This window comes from Hyaena hyaena, unplaced genomic scaffold (genome assembly GCF_003009895.1).
Source record: "Hyaena hyaena isolate Hyena2069 unplaced genomic scaffold, ASM300989v1 scaffold_241, whole genome shotgun sequence".
Classification (NCBI taxonomy): Eukaryota; Metazoa; Chordata; class Mammalia; order Carnivora; family Hyaenidae; genus Hyaena; species Hyaena hyaena.
Window position 1 is genome coordinate 231,696 of NW_024080875.1, and position 19,249 is coordinate 250,944.

At 39.8% G+C, this 19,249-nt stretch overlaps 1 protein-coding gene and 1 pseudogene across 2 annotated transcripts in view; both read left to right on the forward strand.

The window, feature by feature from the left end:
• Positions 1–19,249, forward strand: part of MIER3 (MIER family member 3) — a 188,134-nt gene that overhangs the window by 80,098 nt on the left and 88,787 nt on the right. The window lies entirely within an intron of this gene.
• LOC120239966 lies at positions 13,465–14,255 on the forward strand (annotated as a pseudogene).

Genomic DNA, 19,249 nt, shown 5'->3' on the forward strand with positions numbered 1-19,249 from the left:
ATTAAAAAATGGACAAAGGACTCAAAATAGGCATTTCTCTAAAGAAGATGTACAAATGGCTGGTGAGCATATGAAAAGAGGCCAACATCATTAGTCTTCAGGGAAGGATACAATGAAAGCAGAGGCAAATCCACTCAAGAGAGAGGCTACAGTGGTTGAGGAAAAGTTTTGAGAGAATGAAGGAATTCAAACCAAGCACACAATTGGAAGATTAACTTTTGGAAAATAGGCAGATATTCCTTTAAGACAATAGGACAGGGCAATCCAAGACCCAGAAATGTTTTGGAGGTGATGAAAGAAAACCCGATGGAGTTCTCTTTCCATGGTTCCTACCATCACAATAATTCATGAAGCAAGGTGTTCCAAAAGGAGTGAAAAGTTGAATATTTCATTTAGCTCTGAATAATGAAGATTTTTAATGAGTTCAAAAGTTTTAGCGAATCTATAGAATTCTTCTTTTAAAATTTCTAATTAAAAAGTTATATAGCCCCTTTATAGAAAATTTTAAGGCGGTTAAAGAAGAAAAAAATGCTATGGTCTTATGACCCTAATATAACCACCATTAGCATTTTGATGAATTTTCTTCTGGTCTTGTTAATGCATTAAAAAAAATATCTCAATGTACTCAAACGTGTATAAGTAATTAGAATCTTGAGCTTTTGGGTTTGGGTTTTCTTTTCTTATGAGTCTCCCTACCCCTTACTCTTGCCCTGCCACCCCATGATGGCATCTAGCCTTATTATAGCAACCATTTTCAGGGGCTGCATAAACTTGATAAACCAATGTATTATAAGTAAACAATAAGTCCCCACTGATTGAACTTCATTCCAATTTTCCAGTGTTACAGTAACTCCAGAAAAATGTTTTTATACTTACTATGGATTATTTCTTTAGAATAAAGTAACAAGGGGCGCCTGGGTAGCTCAGTCGGTTAAGCGTCCGACTTCTGCTCAGGTCATGATCTCACGCTGGTGGGTTCGCCCCGCGTCGGGCTCTGTGCTAACAGCTCAGAGCCTGGAGCCTGCTTCAGATTCTGTGTCTCCCTCTCTCTCTGACCCTCCCTTGCTCACACTGTTTCTCTCTCTCTCAGAAATAAATTAAAAAAAAATTAATCTAGGGGCGCCTGGGTGGCTTAGTCGGTTAAGCGTCCGACTTTCGCTTAGGTCATGATCTCGCGGTTCATGGGTTCGAGCCCCGCGTCGGGCTCTGTGCTGACTGCCAGCTCAGAGCCTGGAGCCTGTTTCAGTCTGTGACTCCCTCTCTCTCTGACCCTCCCCTCCTCATGCTGTGTGTCTCTCTCTCTCCTAGAAATAAATAAAAACATTTAAAAAAATAAATCTTAAAAAAAATTAATAAAAAAATAAAGTAACAAATATGGGAGCCTGGTGGCTCAGTCGGTCCAGCAGCTGACTTCAGCTCAGGTCATGATCTCACCGTTCCCGAGTTTGAGCCCCGTATCAGGCTCTGTGCTGACAGCTTAGAGCCTGAAGCCTGTTTCATGTTGTGTGTCTCCCTCTCTGTCTCTGCCTGTCCCCCACTCGTGCCCTGTCTCTGTCTCTCTCTCTCAAAAATAAGAAACATTAAGAAAAAAGTTTAAAAAAAGATTAAATAGAATTGCTTGGTCAGGGGCACCTGGGTGGCTTAGTCGGTTAAGCTTCCGACTTTCGCTTAGGTCATGACTTCGCGGTTCATGGGTTCGAGCCCCGCGTCGGGCTCTGTGCTGACTGCCAGCTCAGAGCCTGGAGCCTATTTCAGAGTCTGTATCTCCCTCTCTCTCTGACCCTCCCCTGCTCACGCTGTCTCTCTCTCTCTCCTAGAAATAAATAAAAAAAAAAAACATAAAAAAAAAGAATATTAGCAGACTCAATGATACATTAAAAAAATTTCATAAAAAAAAGAATTGCTTGGTCAGGAACTATAAATAATTTTACACCTTATGATATAGAGTGTTGGTTCAAGTATATACTTGGGAAACTGTTTCACCTCAGCAACAATTAAAATAAAAATAAGGTATCATATTTGGCCTACCATCAATTTGGCATACCAAATTAGCCCCAAAAATTAATAAATGAAAACATTTATATTAGTAAGTTGTTATGAAGTTTTTTATAAAGCAATCTGACACACCCTGGTTGTAACATATTTTTTACACCCTGGCTGTAGCATGTTTCAAGGACATTGCCAAATCAGAGCATGTTTAGCAAGATTTTCTAGTTTGGAAAAGATGGTCTGCTCAAAATTTCAAAACTTAAAAATAAGGAAAATGAGCAGCATTCAGTTGGGTATTATCATCATAAATTCAGCAAACAGGACATTACATTACAAATTCTATGTTTTAATTACTCATCAAAACTAGTTAAAATGAGCAAGAAAAATATTCCCATTGAATACACAACTTCGAGAAATAGATGAAGTTTCTGCAACCTTAAATATGTAACAAATAGAGATTTTAATTATTGATTAAAAAAGAAAATATGGGTAGAATCATTTATACTTTTGTTCCAGGCTCTCCAGATGTCAGGGGTGGGCCTGTGGGGGCAGTGAGGGTGTATTGAAAGAAAAATATTATCGAACAGGTCAACATTTCAGCTCTTAAAATGGGGAAAAATTTTAAGAGTAAAACAATTTGTTTGATGTTGTAACCATTCCTCTGCCACCATATGCAACTGTTGGGAATATAGCATCCATTTGCCATTTCCCCCAGAGCCATCAATTTTAGTATAGGTGCTGCTGAAGTAAGCACTCCTCCAGAACCATCAACTGGAACACAAAAGAAAAACAAGAATGCTTGGCCCTATTGGGAAATACTTCACTGTGGAAGGATCTGTTGCCTTCCTGCTTTCCGAGAAGTATTTGACAAGTTAACAAATTTATCTTTTTCTAACCTAAGCACTTCTGCTTCTCAAATCCACCCTGCACTCCAAAAAGCCTTTGGCCTCCAATATTGGCAGTGGAGTAACCCACAAATTTTCATGGCATTTTGACACAGTTGGCTTTTGTTTTGAGGATTTAGGGCAAACCATGTGAGTAAGCATTCCCCCGTGGTCTGCCCAGGAACAGATGTTTAGGGTTAAAGGTTGTGCTGTGCCAAGGCTGATGATAGGATCCCACGTGGCTGACGTGCTCTCTGATATTTGTGTACGTGTGTGCGTTTATGTTATGCAGGGTCTGTGGTGTGCAGGGCAAGTGTAGAGCATCAAGCCCATGGCAGAGGTTCTTCTTGTCTGGATCTAAAAAGCAGTGCTGCTCAAGTGCACCCTGGCAGTGTGGTGGAATTAATGGCTCATCGGAGGAATTTGGTCAATGAAAGATGGGAACCTATGGATAAATTCTTCCCCTTTCTCCCTTCTCCCAGGATGATGCTGAGATGCCATTTATGTGGTTTCTAGGGGCACAGCCTCATGGTTTTGAGTTATCATTTATTGGAGGCCATCTTGCTAGATCTTCTTGTTTGTTCTTTCTCCTTAACTGCCTCACTGACTTTGAGACTCACTTCTGCTCCCTGGGACTGAACTCCCTAGTAAAGCACTCACACATCTATCAGTGACTGCAGAGTGTTTTTTTCTGGGAACCCAGGCTAAGCCACTGTCAGTACTCGTACCATTAGAGGCATCGCTGGAGAGTATTTATATTCTGGTAAAGAAGAGTGAGATTAGTTCTCTAAGGCAGAGCCAAATCTAGGTTGATGCATTCATTCTGAGGGTGGTGCAAATGCAGGCTGGCCTGAACAAGGAGTGTCTCCTATTTGTGCCCCAAGAGTCCCTCTTCCTCACACTCACCTGGCCTTATTATTGAAGGTTATGGCATATCAATCTATCATTCCTGCATTTGGAATCCCAATCAGTTGGATGTACATATAAGAAACCAACACAGCCAAAGCTTTCATAGTAGCTGGGCAGTGTCCAGCAACTCCAAAATATAGGTTTTATTAAATTGTGCTGGAGAATGGGGAGCTTGCACTATTACTAACATTTTTCTGAATGCTTTTGTACAAGTAGACAAATTCACCATTGTTTTCAAGCAAAAATGATTTTCTTATCATTAAATTTCAAGTGCAGAGAACCAAGTTAATCACTCTCAATGTGTGGCACACTGTTACTGTTGGTTCCAGGATGTCTTTTAGACATTAAGCCTTAGATGCTTTCTTTTTTTAATGTTTCATTTTAGAGAAGTTGGGGGAAGAAGGACAGAGAGAGAGAATATTAAGCAAGTTCTGCACTGACCATTGAGCCTGATTCGGGGCTTGATACTATGACCCTGGGATCATGACCCCAGCCAAAATCAAGAGTCAGGGGGCGCCTGGGTGGCTCAGTCGGTTAAGTGTCGAGTTTGGCTCAGGTCATGATCTCACGGTTCGTGGGTTCGAGCCCTGCATCGGGCTCTGTACTGACAGCTAGCTCAGAGCCTGGAGCCTGCTTCAGATTCTGTGTCTCCCTCTCTCTCTGACCCTCCCCTGCTCATGCTGTCTTTCTCTGTCAGAAACAAATAAACATAAAAAAAGTTTTGATAATTCCTTCTAGATCTTTCTCTATGCATTTTACGTTTTAGGACATATTTTGTATATACTTTTAATTTTTCTATCATACTTTTTACTCAAAGTTATACCATGATCATTTTGCAATGCTATTAAAACTTTTTATGAGGGGTGCCTGGGTGGCTCAGTTGGTTGAATATCCAACTTTGGCTCAGGTCATGATCTCATGGTTCGTGAGTTCAAGCCCCACATCAGGTTCTTTGCTGTCAGCAGAGTCTGTTTTAGAGCCTGCTTTAGATCCTTTGTCCCACCCCACCCCCTTGTTTCTCCCCTGCTCATTCTCTCTCTCTTTCAAAATAAATAAATAAACTTAAAAAAAGCTATGAAATTATAAGATGGAGGTAGCAACTTGAGTGCAGTGACAAAAGTAATACATGTTTATTGCAAAAGGTATTGTTAGGATAGAAAAATATAAGGAAGAAAATAAAAATCACTTGTAATTACATGTCCTAAATATGTACCACTAACATGCTAGTACATGCTTGTGGTAGATTGTATGCAAAAATTACCACAATTATCCCCCTCCCTGTATCCACATGCACTTGCAATATGGTTGGGCAGTTCCTTATATCAAGAGGTAGAGACAGGGCACCTGGGTGGTTCAATCAGTTAAGTGGCTAATTCTTTTTTTTTTTTTAATTTTTTACATTTATTTATTTTTGAGAGACAGAACACAAGTGGGGGAGGGGCAGAGAGAGAATAAGACACAGAATGTGAAGCAGGCTCCAGGCTCTGAGCTATCTGCACAGAGCCTGATGCGGGGCCTGAACTCCCAAACTGTGAGATCATGACCTGAGCGGAAGTCAGATGCTCAACAGACTGAGCCACACAGGTCACCCAAGTGGCTAACTCTTGATTTCACCTCAGGTCATGACCTCATGATTCATGAGTTTGAGCCCCACACCAGATTCTGTGCTGACAGCTCAGAGCCTGCTGGGGATTCTCTCTCTCCTTCTCTGTCTGCCTTTTCCCTGCACTCTCTCTTTCAAAATAAATAAATAAACATTTTTTAAAAAAGGGATAGAGTCTCTATTCCATCTTCTTGAATATGAGCTGGTCTTGTGATTTACTTTGGCCACTAAAATGCAGCAGAACTAACACGCCAGTTCTCAGTTCAGGATTCACTCTTCCTTTCAGAACCACAGAAGGTGCTGTGTGATGAAGCTCAGGTTGGTTTCCTTAACATGAGAGACCAGAAAGAGCAGCAATGAGCTGTCCCAGCTGAGCTATCCTAGACCAGCCAGTGTCAAGCCACTAGGCTGTTGACCATAGATGCATGACAAAAGAGTCCAGAAGAACTGCCCAAATGAACCCAGCCCAAATTGTCATCCTGCAACATCATGAACTAAAGAAATGGTTATTTTAAGCCACTAAGTTTTAGAATGGTTTGTTAGGCAGCAAAAGCTAATAATACAATCTCTCCAGACCGCTTTTTCTTCTTTCTTCAATTTCATTTATTTTATTAAACAAAAATTTTAATGTTTATTTTTTAGAGACAGACTGAGCATAAGCAGGGGAAAGGCAGAGAGAGGAAGACACAGAACCCAAAGCAGTTTCCTGGCTCTGAGCTGTCAGCACAGAGACTGACATGGGGCTTGAACTCAAAACCCATGAGATCATGACCTGAGCTGCAGTTGAACACTTAACCTACTGAGCCACTCAGATGCCTCTCCAGACTTATTTTCTATGTTTCTCACAAAAATATATTTTTTAAAAAACAAACTAAGATTTTACTCTATGTATTATTTTGTACACTGCTTTATTTTTAGCATAAAATAATATATAGCATATATATGATATATATATAGCTATTTGCAGCATATGTAACAATAACATAATATATAGCATAATAATACAGCATGTATTAAATAAATAACTGTGCTAAATACATATTGATATCATTATGTTTAATGGTTGTTTAATATTACTAATGCTTTGTTCATTTTAATATTATGATATATTGATACCATAGTTTAATTCACTAATTCCCCATTAGAGGAAACTTATCTTTCTACTATAAAAAAGCCATCTGGGGCAACTGGGTGGCTCAGTTGGTTAAGTATTTGACTCTTGATCTTGGTTAAAGTCACAATCTCATGGTTTGTGAGTTTGGGCCCCACATTGGGCTCTGCGCTGATACCACAGAACATGCTTAGGATTCTTTGTCTCCCTCTCTCGCTGTCCGTCTCCCGTCCTCTATGTCTTTCTCTCAAAATAAATAAATAAATTTTAAAAAATCTTTTAAAAAGTCCCTCAGTAACATCCTATAGTTATATATTTGCTAATTTGTACTATTTCCTTGGATTAACTGTTTTAGAAATATAATTGTCAGGTCAAAGGCCACGTACATAGTTAAGGATATTGATATATGTTGCTAAAATGTCCTCCAGGAAGGTGACACCATATTGCCAATACTGTTCTTTATTGTCTCCATTACGGATTTCAGTTCTGCTGTGTCAGAGTCATTTCACCCACCTCCCTTTTCTTTTCGTTCCATTGTCTTTCCATCTCCATCCATCCTATGCTTTTCTGAATCTGTTTCAAAGAGTTCAGTTGCTTTGCATTCTTTTGAGGAGGTAAAATTTCCCAAACTTTCTCCCCCACACCCTAATTCCTACAGATTATCTGAGTATGAGGATGTTGCCCCTTCTCTTGTTTTTGGTACTTTTCCACAGGCTTCATTTTATTATGTGTTGATTATTTTATGTATCTTCTGGAGAAGCAAGATTCATTCAGCAGCCTCACTTGGGTGTGTCTTTTGCCCTCATGCTGCCCTCTCTTCACTTGGGGGATACGAGGGTCCACAAATCAGATCTACAGAGAATGGCTGGTGGATGCATGCCACTCCTGGCCCAGTTCAAGTAGTCTTCAACCGAATGTCTCTGCAGGAAGGCAGTGGAATCCTCTATACCTATTTGTTGGCCCTCTCACCCTCTGAACAGATGTGGCTCTTAAAAGATTACCATCTCAAGCACACATTTGTCAAAGGCTCCTGCTCTCTCTCTGCCCCCACTTCTAGGATTCTCCTTGAGTGGCAGTCACATCACAGCCATGCTGAGCTTTCTGTCTAATGGATCTCTAGTTACTAATTAGATCATCATATAAAAACATTTGTGTTGGGGAGTCTGGGTGGCTCAGTCTGTTAAACAACCGACTTTGGCTCAGGTCATGGTCTGACGGTTTGTGAGTTTGAGCCCTGCATGGGGCTCGCTGATGTCAGTGCACAGGCTGCTTTGGATCCTCTGTCTCCTTCTCTCTCTGCCCCTCTCCTGCTCAGGTACTCCCACACTCTTTCCTTCTCTCTCTTTCAAAAATAAAATTTAAAAACAGTGCACTAAAAGGTGACAGGAATGCTATGCCTCTCAGTGTATCGCCACTAGGGTTCAGAGTGTCTGCTGTCATTTGGCATCCCATTCGTGCTTGCCCTTCAGCATCACTCCACGTTCTAAGCATAGTCACTAAGTGACCAAGTGGTCAGTGTTACCTGCAGTCCTCCAGACAACCTCTTTACCTGACTCCAGATGAGTCAGGTGTTCTTGTCCTTGAACTTCAGGGGAAACAGGCATGGAGGGACTTGGTGATTCATCTGCTTAGTTGGTGGGCATCTGTGGTTCCCTTGCTTCACCTCCAGTGCTTTTTACCTTGGCAGTATGCTGCCAGTTTGCCCATCCCCTGAGATTAGTTAAGGTGTGGTGGAAGGTCAGTTTGGATGAGTTGTTCAAACATTTGAGTTGCCTTGCTGCTGTTTAGAAAGTGCCCTGATCGCAGGCTGTTTGCTGAGCATTTGAAGTGTGGTGCTGAATAAAACTGCACACCACTGAACCTGCTGCCAAAGCCCTATGTCATGTGTTTACCATTTGGGCTCTGTAAGTCTTAATCCTCTTCATCCTCAATACCACCTTAGTCAGTATGAAGTGTTTCTAATAATAGCAGCAGATGAGCATACACAATACCTGTCATCTTGAAGGTGCTTTAGAAAACTATGTGCAGGTGTTTCTGTGTTTGTCTGGTCATAACTTTAACCTTGCATCTGGAACTACATGCGCATGATGACGTAGACGGAAATATTTAGTAACTGGGAGGTCATGCAGTTATACCTAAGAGGTCCAGTAGAGAATTTAACTAGGCTCAGCTAACCCCATTAGACACATCACCTGCCATGAACTTGCCTTTCTAGGAGAATGGAGACCAGCTTTTACTAAGTTTGCTTTAAGAATCTTTTGGTTTCCATGGAGTTTAGAACTATAATGGTCTAGCAGGTGCAGAGGGAAGCCAGCTGTGAAAGGGTTAATAGGTCAGGCAACCTAACAGCTAATATTAGAAACTCAGAAAGTCATCATTTGTTGGACTTAACAGAAATGGAAGCTGGTAGGAAAAAGGAAGAAGGAGAGAAAGAGAAACAGCAAGACAAAAAAGAAATCTCACTGTTCGACTTTCAGGAAAGGGGTGGTTTAAAGTATTGATTGAAGAGATCCTGAGGCCAGTGGGTTCCCAGGGGGTGAGGAGAGTAAACAACACAATTCACTGGCAAAGAAAATGCAGCTGCACTGCTATGTGAGCCAGCAGGGCTGGGAGGCGCTGTGGCCCTCCTCATTCTGCAGATGAGATATGGTCCTTTGCCCGCAGCCCCTCTTCAAGTATGAAAGTCTGAGACAGAAGCAGTGGGATCTGCAGAAGGATGATGACAGGGAGAGAGGGAGAGGGAATCTGAGATGAACCAGTTGCTTCAAGTTCCTGAAACGGAAATATACATGACATATTGAAAATATAAACATATGCAATATTTAAACATCTGTGACCCTTCCAGGCAAAAATTCCGATTCCATGATTTCACTCTATGAATAAATCCACTTTGTCATTTATTTTGACAAATAAAATTTTATTCATGGACTCAAGTCTATTTAGAAACCTTTTCCTCTTTTACAATCCCCCTGGTTTGAAGACTTATGTAAAGCCTGTTCTCTGCAACAGCTTCTCATTTTGATCTCCACACCATGACAATTCAGCTGCTAGTCATTCACAGAAAGAGGAAAAATCTTTTGACAAGCAGCCTAAAGGTAGAAAGCCATTGTAATGTTTAATCTATAAGTCATACTTCTGGAGGGGAATATACATGGCATCAAAAGAATTGCAGTGGATAGGATGGTTTCGGGTTTCACTTCCTTCTTCTTCAGCTGTAATTTTAGAGGAGTGCCATGCTAAGTCATAAAACCAGAATTACATACTAAAGTGTACTCACAGGCTTGGCTATGATTACAGGCGTTTCTGGAGTGACTAAATATTTTCATTAACTTTAAGTGGCTAAATTGTGTATTTCTTTTTTTTCTTCAGACTTCTATTATGGGAAATTTTTTTTTGTTTTTAACATTAATTTATTTTTGAGAGACAGAGAGACAGAACATGAGCAGGGGAAGGACAGAGAGAGAGGGAGCCACAGAATTCGAAGCAGGCTCCAGGTTCCAAGCTGTCAGCACAGAGCCTGATGCGGGGCTCGAACTCACGAACCATGAGATCCTGACCTGAGCCGAAGTCGGACGCTTAACCAACTGAGTCACCCAGGTGCCCCTATATTATCAAAATTTTTAAACATGAGAAAAGTTAAAGGAATCCTTCAATGAACATCCATTTACCTTCTTTATAGATTCAGAAATGGTTAATATTTTGCTTTATTTGTTTTTTCTTTTTCTGAACATTATATATATTTATACCCTTTGAAATTAAGTTGCAGTTATGACATTTTACTCCTAAATACCTCACCAGGCTTGACACTTGTCACGCCATTAGAAAGTGAGAATTTTGAAAAGGTAAAGTCAAGTTTTGTTTAGAAAAGATGGACAACAACAAAAAAAAAAAAAAAAAAAAGAAAAGAAAAGATGGACAAGGAGTACTTGGGTGGCTCAGTAGGTCCAACTTTGGCTCAGGTCATGATATTGCGGTTCATGAGTTTGAGCCCCACATCAGGCTCTGTACTGACAGCTTGGAGCCTGGAGCCTGCTTCAGATTCTGTTTCTCCTTCTTTCTCTGCCCCTGCTTCACTCAAGCTTGGTCTTTCTCTCTCTCTCAAAAATAAATAAACACTAAAAAAAAAAAAAAGAAAAAAAGAAAAAAAAGAAAAGGTGGGCAAGATTAATTGTTAGCATAGCTTCTTCTGGTAATGGAGGTTTCTAGCACTTAGCTAATTCTCTCATTGATTTTCTGATACATGGTGCCATTTTATGAAGCATGCATAATAAATTCCATCTTGGTAGTTCTTGTTTCAATAATTTCAAAAGAGACAAAGCAAATCCATTTTAATTCTGTACTTTAATGTCCATTTTCTTCATTGTTTACTTCAAAAACATCTTTGTTACAATGTTCTCCTGCACACTGTAGAAGACAGGACTTGGCTTTTTTCCTCTCAACATAGGAAGTGCTACTAGAGTTATTTTATAATGTGTATTTGAGTCTGCTAAGGAGAGAGTGAAGATCTCTTTAAGGGATCTCTTTAACAGAAGTTAAAGATCTCTTTTAAGTTAAGATCTTTCATTCTTTTTCCTGCGACTCAATCATCTTCCAAGGTGGAAGTTGTTAAACATCACATTAATACTTGCTGGTGATTGTAAGACATGACTGTATACTACATCATAATAATGGTTATCTTCTTCAGAAAAATAATTATATTCCTTGAATGTACTCATAAATATCTCTGTGATTTTTAACTGCTATTTTGTTCCCAGCCCATCTTGTACACAAGTACAGATCTTAGTACTAATTAATCAGTGACTAGATTATGGAAGATAGAAATTATTCATTAGGAAGTTCCAGGTGTCCTGTCTTTGTTTCAGAACACACCAGAGAATTTAGTTCAAAGTTCTGAAAAAATAGTTCTAAAAATTTTTTGACAGACAGATGAGATATGAACTTAATGAACCAGATACACTGCAACACTCTCTAATATGTCGAAGTACTCTCTGGCACTTTTCTATCAACTTCCTCTATCACAACAGGCCAACGTGTGGCACCTGTGACAAATCCTCAATGATACTGGTTTAAAACTGGATAAAAGCAGGGCGCCTGGGTGGCTTAGTTGGTTAAGTGTCCGACTTTCGCTTAGGTCATGATCTCGAGGTTCGTGGGTTCGAGCCCCGCGTCGGGCTCTGTGCCGACTGCCAGCTCGGAGCCTGGAGCCTGTTTCGGGGTCTGTGACTCCTTCTCTCTCTGACCCTCTCCTGCTCACGCTGTCTCTCTCTCCTAGAAATAAATAAAACATTAAAAAAAAATTAAAAAAAATAAAACTGGACAAAAGCCATTATAATTGGATAATAATAATATATGAAACAGACTAATAATCAGCTGTTTTAGGTAAAAAAGAAGTTAGGCTTAATGTCAAGTACCAAGGAGCGTGGCTCTCCATTGTGTGTCTTGCTGCAGTTCATGTAGACAATCCACTCCAGGGGTTCTTAAAGTTCAGGGTGCCTGAGGATGATTGAATGCCTGTCAAAATGCATCTTCCTTGGAGCACCTGAGTGGCTCAGTCAATTAAGTGTCTGACTCTTGGTTTTGGCTCAGGTCATGATCTCAACAGTTTGCAGGATCAAATCTATCATCGGGCTCCCTGCTGACAGTGCAGAGCCTACTTGGGATTCTGTCCTTCTCTTTTTGCCCCGCCCCCTCAAAACATACATAAATGGGGGTACCTGGGTGACTCAGTGAGTTAAGCCTCCAACTCTTGATTTCTGCTTACATCATGATCTCATGGTTTGTGAGTTAGAGCCCCATGTCCAGCTCTCTGCTGTTAGCACAGAGCCTGCTTAGGATTTTCTCTCTCCCTCTCTCTGCCCCTCCCTTGCTCATGTGTGTGCTCTCTCTCTCTCTCTCTCTCTCTGTCTCCTTCTCTCTCTTAAAATAAATAAATAGGTGTTCCTGCATGGCTTAGTTGATTACGTTTCAGACTTCAGCTCAGGTCATGATCTCATGGTTTGTGTTTAAACCCCACATCTTGTTCCAGGCTGACAGTACAGAGCCTACTTGGGATTCTTTCTCCCTCTCTTTCTGCTCCTCCCCACCTTGTGCCTTCTGTCTCTCTCAAAATAAATAAATACACTTAAAAAAGGAAAAATAAACATTTAAAAAATTACGTAATTAATCAGTTAATTAGTAAACATAAAACGAAAATGAAATGCTGATTCATTAGTCCTGATCTTAGAGGCTGCGATTTGGCAGATCAGGAGTAGAGCCCAGGCATGTTTATTCTATTCAGTTCCCCACGTGATTATGGTGTAGACCATGATGGAATATGCTTTGACTTATACTGTTACCAGCACCTAAGATGCCAAAAGGGTGGGTCATTGCTAAGCCTGATCCATTATGTATGAGCTGACTTAATACGTGTCTTTGCTGTTTGACCAGCACTAATGGTCTCCATTGCATCCAAGATCAGTCACTGCTCAGAAGGAACAAAGGACTGGTATGCTGTAACTAATAATCATTGTGTGAGCTGACTCTGAAAAGGATACTTTGTTCTCCTGTCAACTCTGAAACAAACTTACATGACAGGACACCAGCCCAGTAGTATTTAAACAAAACTCTGTGTGTTTGTGGGTATATGTATGTGTGTGCATGTGCATGGGCACAGATACTGGACCCAAAATTAGTGTTTCAAGGGTCTACCCTGCACTCCTGGTTTAGCTCTGCTGAAATGTGACATATGCACCCGTAAAAACCACTGTGAAATGCACAACAGTGCAAGAAAAAGGAAACAGCTTATGGGAAAAGATGGGAGCAGGGAGACAACATTCCAGAACTTCATAAATGACACATTAAAGAAAAAGGTATAGGAACCTAATAAAAATGCTAGCACAGTTTTACACATGTTAAATGGTTAAAAAAATTCATAAGCAGCCTCATAACTTAAGACATTCATAGGCAGCCAAAACAGAGGATGTAGAAAGGAGAGAAAGAAGACTCCTGCTGTGCCAGAAACCAGTAAGAAAAAAGTATTGCAGAGCTGAAGATCAAGCACCTGAGAAATTTGCTCAAATGATGCTTCCCAAGGCAAGGAGGAAGCTTATCTATGAAAAAGCTAAGCACCAGAAAAGGGGAGATTGGCAGATATACAGAAGTAAGACTCGAATTGTGAGGATGGGGTAAGAAATGCAAACAACTGTGGAAACTAATTTGACAATAAACTATTTGTAAAAAAAAAAAAAAAAAAAAAAAAAAGAAATGCAAACAACTTCCATGTAAGGTGGAACCCAAGTGGGCATTTGTTTTCAGGATCAGAGGTATCAGTGGTGTGAGCCCAAAGATCCAAAAGGTGTTGACACTTCTTCATCTTTGTCAGTTCTTCAGTGGCACTTTTGTTACGCTCAGCAAGGCTTCAGTTAACATGCTGAGGATGGTGGAGCAATTTACTACGTGGAGTTCCCAAACCTGAAATCAGTAAATGAATTGATCTGCCAGCATGGTCATGGCAAAATCAACAAAAAGTCCATTGTCCTGACAGAGAACATTTTGATTGCTCAAATGCTTGGGGAAAAGGGCATCATCTACATAGAAGGTCTTATTCATGAGATCTATCCTGTTGGAAAGTACTTCAGAGAGGCAAACAACTTCCCGTGGCCCTTCAAATTATCTTCTCCATGAGGTAGAATGAAGAAAAAGATCAGGTATATTGTAGAAGGTGGAGATGGTGACCAACAGGGAAGACCAGATCAACAGACTTGCTAAAAGGATGAACTGAGGTGTCTCCCATGATTATTTTTATAATCTTCTCAGTTAATAAATGGTAACCACTTCCAAGTGAGGAAAAGAGGGAAATTCATAAATAATAAAATAAACATGGCACTTTATCTTTAAAAGACTTCAAATTTGAGGACGTGGGTGTTGAAAGGGTTGCAGCTTGTGACTCAGTGTAAAGTGTTCAGAAAGTAGGTTATGTAAAAAATTGTAACACCAGATGTGGATGAGGACACATGTCCCGCACAGAGATATCTGGTAGAGCGTTGAGGGGTCTGTGCACATGCGCATATGCATTTCAGGTATCCCAGGCCGCTGGATTCAGCTGAGTGCAGTTTTCTGCTTTCATCCAGTGCTTTTCACTCATAAGAACTCACTTCACACAGGCAAGGGTAAATGTGCACTATCCTCATATTGTTTCTGAACATATCAATCACCTTGGACCATATTTGTGTTTTCAAGACAAGCATTCTTGCAGAACTGACTCTGCCTGTAAGTAGTTCACATCAGAAGTAGCAGTTTCAAGTTGTTCAGACTCTGACAGTAGCAAGGAGGTTATTAGTAGCCTACAGGGCCTGATGTCTGTCTAAGAGGCTTTGGGAACTGAAAATATGAAGGTCGAGGTAGTGGTGTTTCCTTCTACCTTCTAGGCTGTCCACGTGGTGATGAAAGATATCTTAGCTATTATCTCCGAGTCTCATGGGTGTTATCATTTTCCATATTTTTATGGACTAACCCAGATTAACAATTATGCAAGGGCTTAGGATATTTAAGTATAGGGAAAAAAAAACCCCACAACATTAGAGCAGGTTTCAGACGACTCACATTTTATGCTTAGCTTTGCAAGCTATCTGACTGAAAGCTAGACCCTTTATTTCCCTTGGATTCATTTCCTCATCTGAAAAATAAAAAACCTAAAAACATTTTCTTTCTCAAAAGTTCCTTCCTGGATGCAGTATCTTTTGACTCTGAGGCCTTCTATGTTGATTAAATGTAGAGAAAGAGGACACTTTTTGACTTCTTCAAAACTTACCACGTGACTCAGCAATATTGTTTTTTCTCATCCCAAGTTATCTTCCTTGGTCATTTCCCAAAGTGAACCTTCCAAATTGTTATGCCCCTCCATCTCTGCCTCCACCAACAGATGGAATTCACTGAGACAGATCGAGTCTGAGCTTATAAAACTCCTTTATTTATTTTGTTAACAGCTTCATTGAAGTAAAATGGACATACAATAAGCTGTACGTATTTAAAGTATACAATTTGGAAAGTTTTGACATATGCATACACCCGTGAAACCACGCGCACTATCAAAATAAGGAAGATATCCAACACCTCCAGCTGTTTGCTCATGCTCCTTTGTAATTAATTCCTTCCTCTCCTGTTCCTCCTTTCTTTCTATGCCCAGGCAACCACCGATCTGCTTTCTGTCATTACAGACTAGTTTGTAGTTTCTAGAATGGTATGTAAATGAAATCATACAGTATGTACTACTGTTTTGTCTGGCTTCTTTCACTTGGTATAGTTATTTTGAGATCTCTCCATGTTCCTTTTGTTAATAAAAAGGACTAATAAAAGAAGGGAGGTAGTAGTCTATCACATGGATACACCACAATTTGTTTATACATTTACCTCTTCATGGACATTTGGGTTGTTTACAGAATTTTAACCTTTACAAGTAAAATTGCCATAAATATTTTTTTACAAGTCTTTGTATGGACATCTGCTTTCATTTCTCTTGTGTAAATACTTAGAAGTCAAAAGGCTAGATCATATACGGTAAGAATATATTTTGTTTCTTCAGAAACTTCCCAGCTGTTTTCCAAAGTAGTTGTACCATTTACTTTACCATTAGCACAATATGAAAATTCTAAATCTTCCATATCCTTGCCAAAACTTAGTATGGTCAGTATTTTTAATTTTTGTCATCTAATAGGTATGTAGTGATCTCTCATTGTGGTTTTAACTTGCATTTCCCCAGTGAGTAACAATGTTGAGCATCTTTTCATATGCTTATTTTCCATCCATGTATCTTCTTCTGGGAATGTCTGTTCAAACATTTTGCCCTATTTAAAATTTTGCGTTGTTTTCTATTTATTAAGTTTGCTTTAAATTGTGGTAAAATATATTTAATATAAAATTTGCCATCCTAACCACTTTTATATGTAAAATTCAATGGCATTAAGTATTGTTGTGCTACTATCACCACCATCCCTTGCTAGAACTCTTTCATCCTGATAAACTGAAGCTATCTATGAAACCATAACTGTCTATTCACGCCCAGCTGTGGCAACCACCATTCTACTTTCTGTCTCTATGAATTTGACTACTCCTAAGAATCTCCTGTCAATGGAATCATATGGTTTGTGACTGGCTTATTTCATTTAGCATAATTGCCTCAAAATTCGTCCAAACTAGTATATGTCAGGATTTCTTTCCTAAAAGGCTGAATATTTCACTGTGTGTATATAATATGTTTTGTAATCCATTCCTCTATAAATGGACACTTGGGTTCCTTTTACCTTTCATGTTATTGTGAATAATGCTGCAGTGTACAAGAGTGTATAAAGATCTCTTTGAGTCCCTGCTTTTAAATCTTATTACTGAGTTTTGAGAGTTCTTTATACATAATTAATATAGGGCCTTTATCAGGAATATGATTTACAAATACATACTCCAGTCTGTGACTTTTCTTTTCTCTCTTTCTCTCTCTCCCTTTCTTTCTTTCTTTCTTTCTTTCTTTCTTTCTTTCTTTCTTTCTTTCTTTCTTTCTTTCTTTCTTTCTTTCAGACTTTATTTTTAAGTAATCTTCACACCCAACATGGGGCTTGAACTCACAGCCCTGAGATTAAGCATTGCACACTCCACCGCCTGAGCCAGACTGGCACCCCGTCTGGGGCTTTCCTTTTTCTTTTTTCATTTTCTTTCTTCTTTTTTTTACTTTGAGAGAGAGAAAGAGAGAGAGCACACAATTGTGGAAAAGGGCCAGAGGGAGAGAGAGGGAGAGAGGGAGAGAATATTTTTTTTTTAATTTTTAATGTTTTTGTAAAAATAAACATTTCTGAGAGAGAGAGAGAGAGAGAGAGAGAGAGAGAGACAGCGTGAGTAAGGGAGGGTCAGAGAGAGAGGGAGACACAGAATCTGAAGCAGGCTCCAGGCTCTGAGCTAGCTGTCAGCACAGAGCCCAATACAGGGCTCCAACCCACGAACTGTGAGATCATGACCTGAGCAGAAGTCGGATGCTTAATGCTTAACCGACTGAGCCACCCCGGCGGGGGGGGGGGAGGGGGGAGGAGAGAGAGGGAGGGAGAGAATGAAAGGAAAGAAAGAAAAAAATTTTTTTAAATGTTTTATTTATTTCTAGGAGAGAGAGAGAGACAGCGTGAGCAGGGGAGGGTCAGAGAGAGAGGGAGTCACAGACTGAAACAGGCTCCAGGCTCTGAGCTGGCAGTCAGCACAGAGCCCGACGCAGGGCTCGAACCCACGAACCGCGAGATCATGACCTAAGCGAAAGTCGGAAGCTTAACCGACTAAGCCACCCAGGGGCCCCAGAAAGGAAGAAATCTTAAGCAGGTTCTACACTTAGCTTGGAGCCTGATGTGGGCTCCAACCCATGACCCTGGGATCATGACCTGAGCCAAAATCAAGAGTCAGATCCTCACCCCACTGAGCCAGCCAGGTGCCCCTCTTCTCATTTTCTTAATAATTTCTTTTGAAGATCAACCAATTTTTTTAATAATTTTTTTCTTTTGGTTTTATATCTAAGAAATTTTGCTTCACCTGTGTCACAACGATTTGGGAATATCTCCTTTTTTTATTATAGGAGTTTTATAGTTTTAGATTTTACAGTTGTGTATATAATCCATTTTGAGTTAATTTTTAATGACACAAGACATAGGTCAGAATTCATTTTGTTTATGTGAGTATCCACTTGCTCCAGCATTATTTGTGGGAAAAGCTATCTTTTCTCCATTGCATTGCTTTTGCACCTTTGTCAAAAATCAACTGTTCATATAGGTGTGGGCTTCTTTCTGAACTCTCTAGTCTGGCCCATTGATCTCTTTGTCTCTCTGGATGCCATACTATCTTGTTAACTGTGGTTTGTAAACGAGGTTGTGTTAGTCCTCCAATTTTGCTTTTCTCTTTCAAAGACATTTTGGCAATTTTAGTCCTTTGCATTACCATATGAATTTTAGAATCAACTTGTCTATTTCTACAAAAAAAAAAAATCTGCTGGGCTTTTTATTGAAATTATGTTGAGGCTATAGATGGGTTTGGGAAGAATTGTCCTTTAACAACACTGAGTTTTCCATGAACACTCCATCCTTTCCTTTTTTTAAAGTCTTCCTTAATTTTTCTCAGCAATATTTTATAGGTTTTAGTGTATGTATCTTGCATATCTTTTGTCAGATTTAACTCTAAATGTTTCATATTGTTGATGGTATTTTAAAAGTTATTTTTAATTTCAATTTCCAATTGTCCATTGTTAGTGTATATAAATACAATTGATTTTTATATATTGTCCTTGAATCCTGCAACATTCCTAAACTCATATATTAACTGTAGTAGCTTTTAACCAGATTCCATCTCTTTTTCCATATAGATTATCATGTCATCTAAGGGAGTTTGGCTTCTTTCTTTCTAATTTGGCTGCTAACTATCTATTTATTACTTTAGCCTTATTGCACTTAGGCCCACCCATAGAATGTTGAATACAAATGTCAGTGGGGTTCCTGGGTGGCTCAGCCAGTTAAGCATCCGACTTCGGCTCAGGTCGTGATCTCACAGTTCGTGAGTTTGAGCCCTGCATCCGGCTTTGGGTTGACAGCTCAGAGCCTGGAATCTGCTTCAGATTCTGTGTCTCCCCCTCTCTCTGCCCCTCTCCAGCTTGTGTTCTGTCTCTCTTTCAAAAATAAACATTAAAAAAAATTTTTTAATGTCAAAAGTACATGTTCTCATCTTACTCCTGAATTTATATGGGATGAACATCTGATTTCC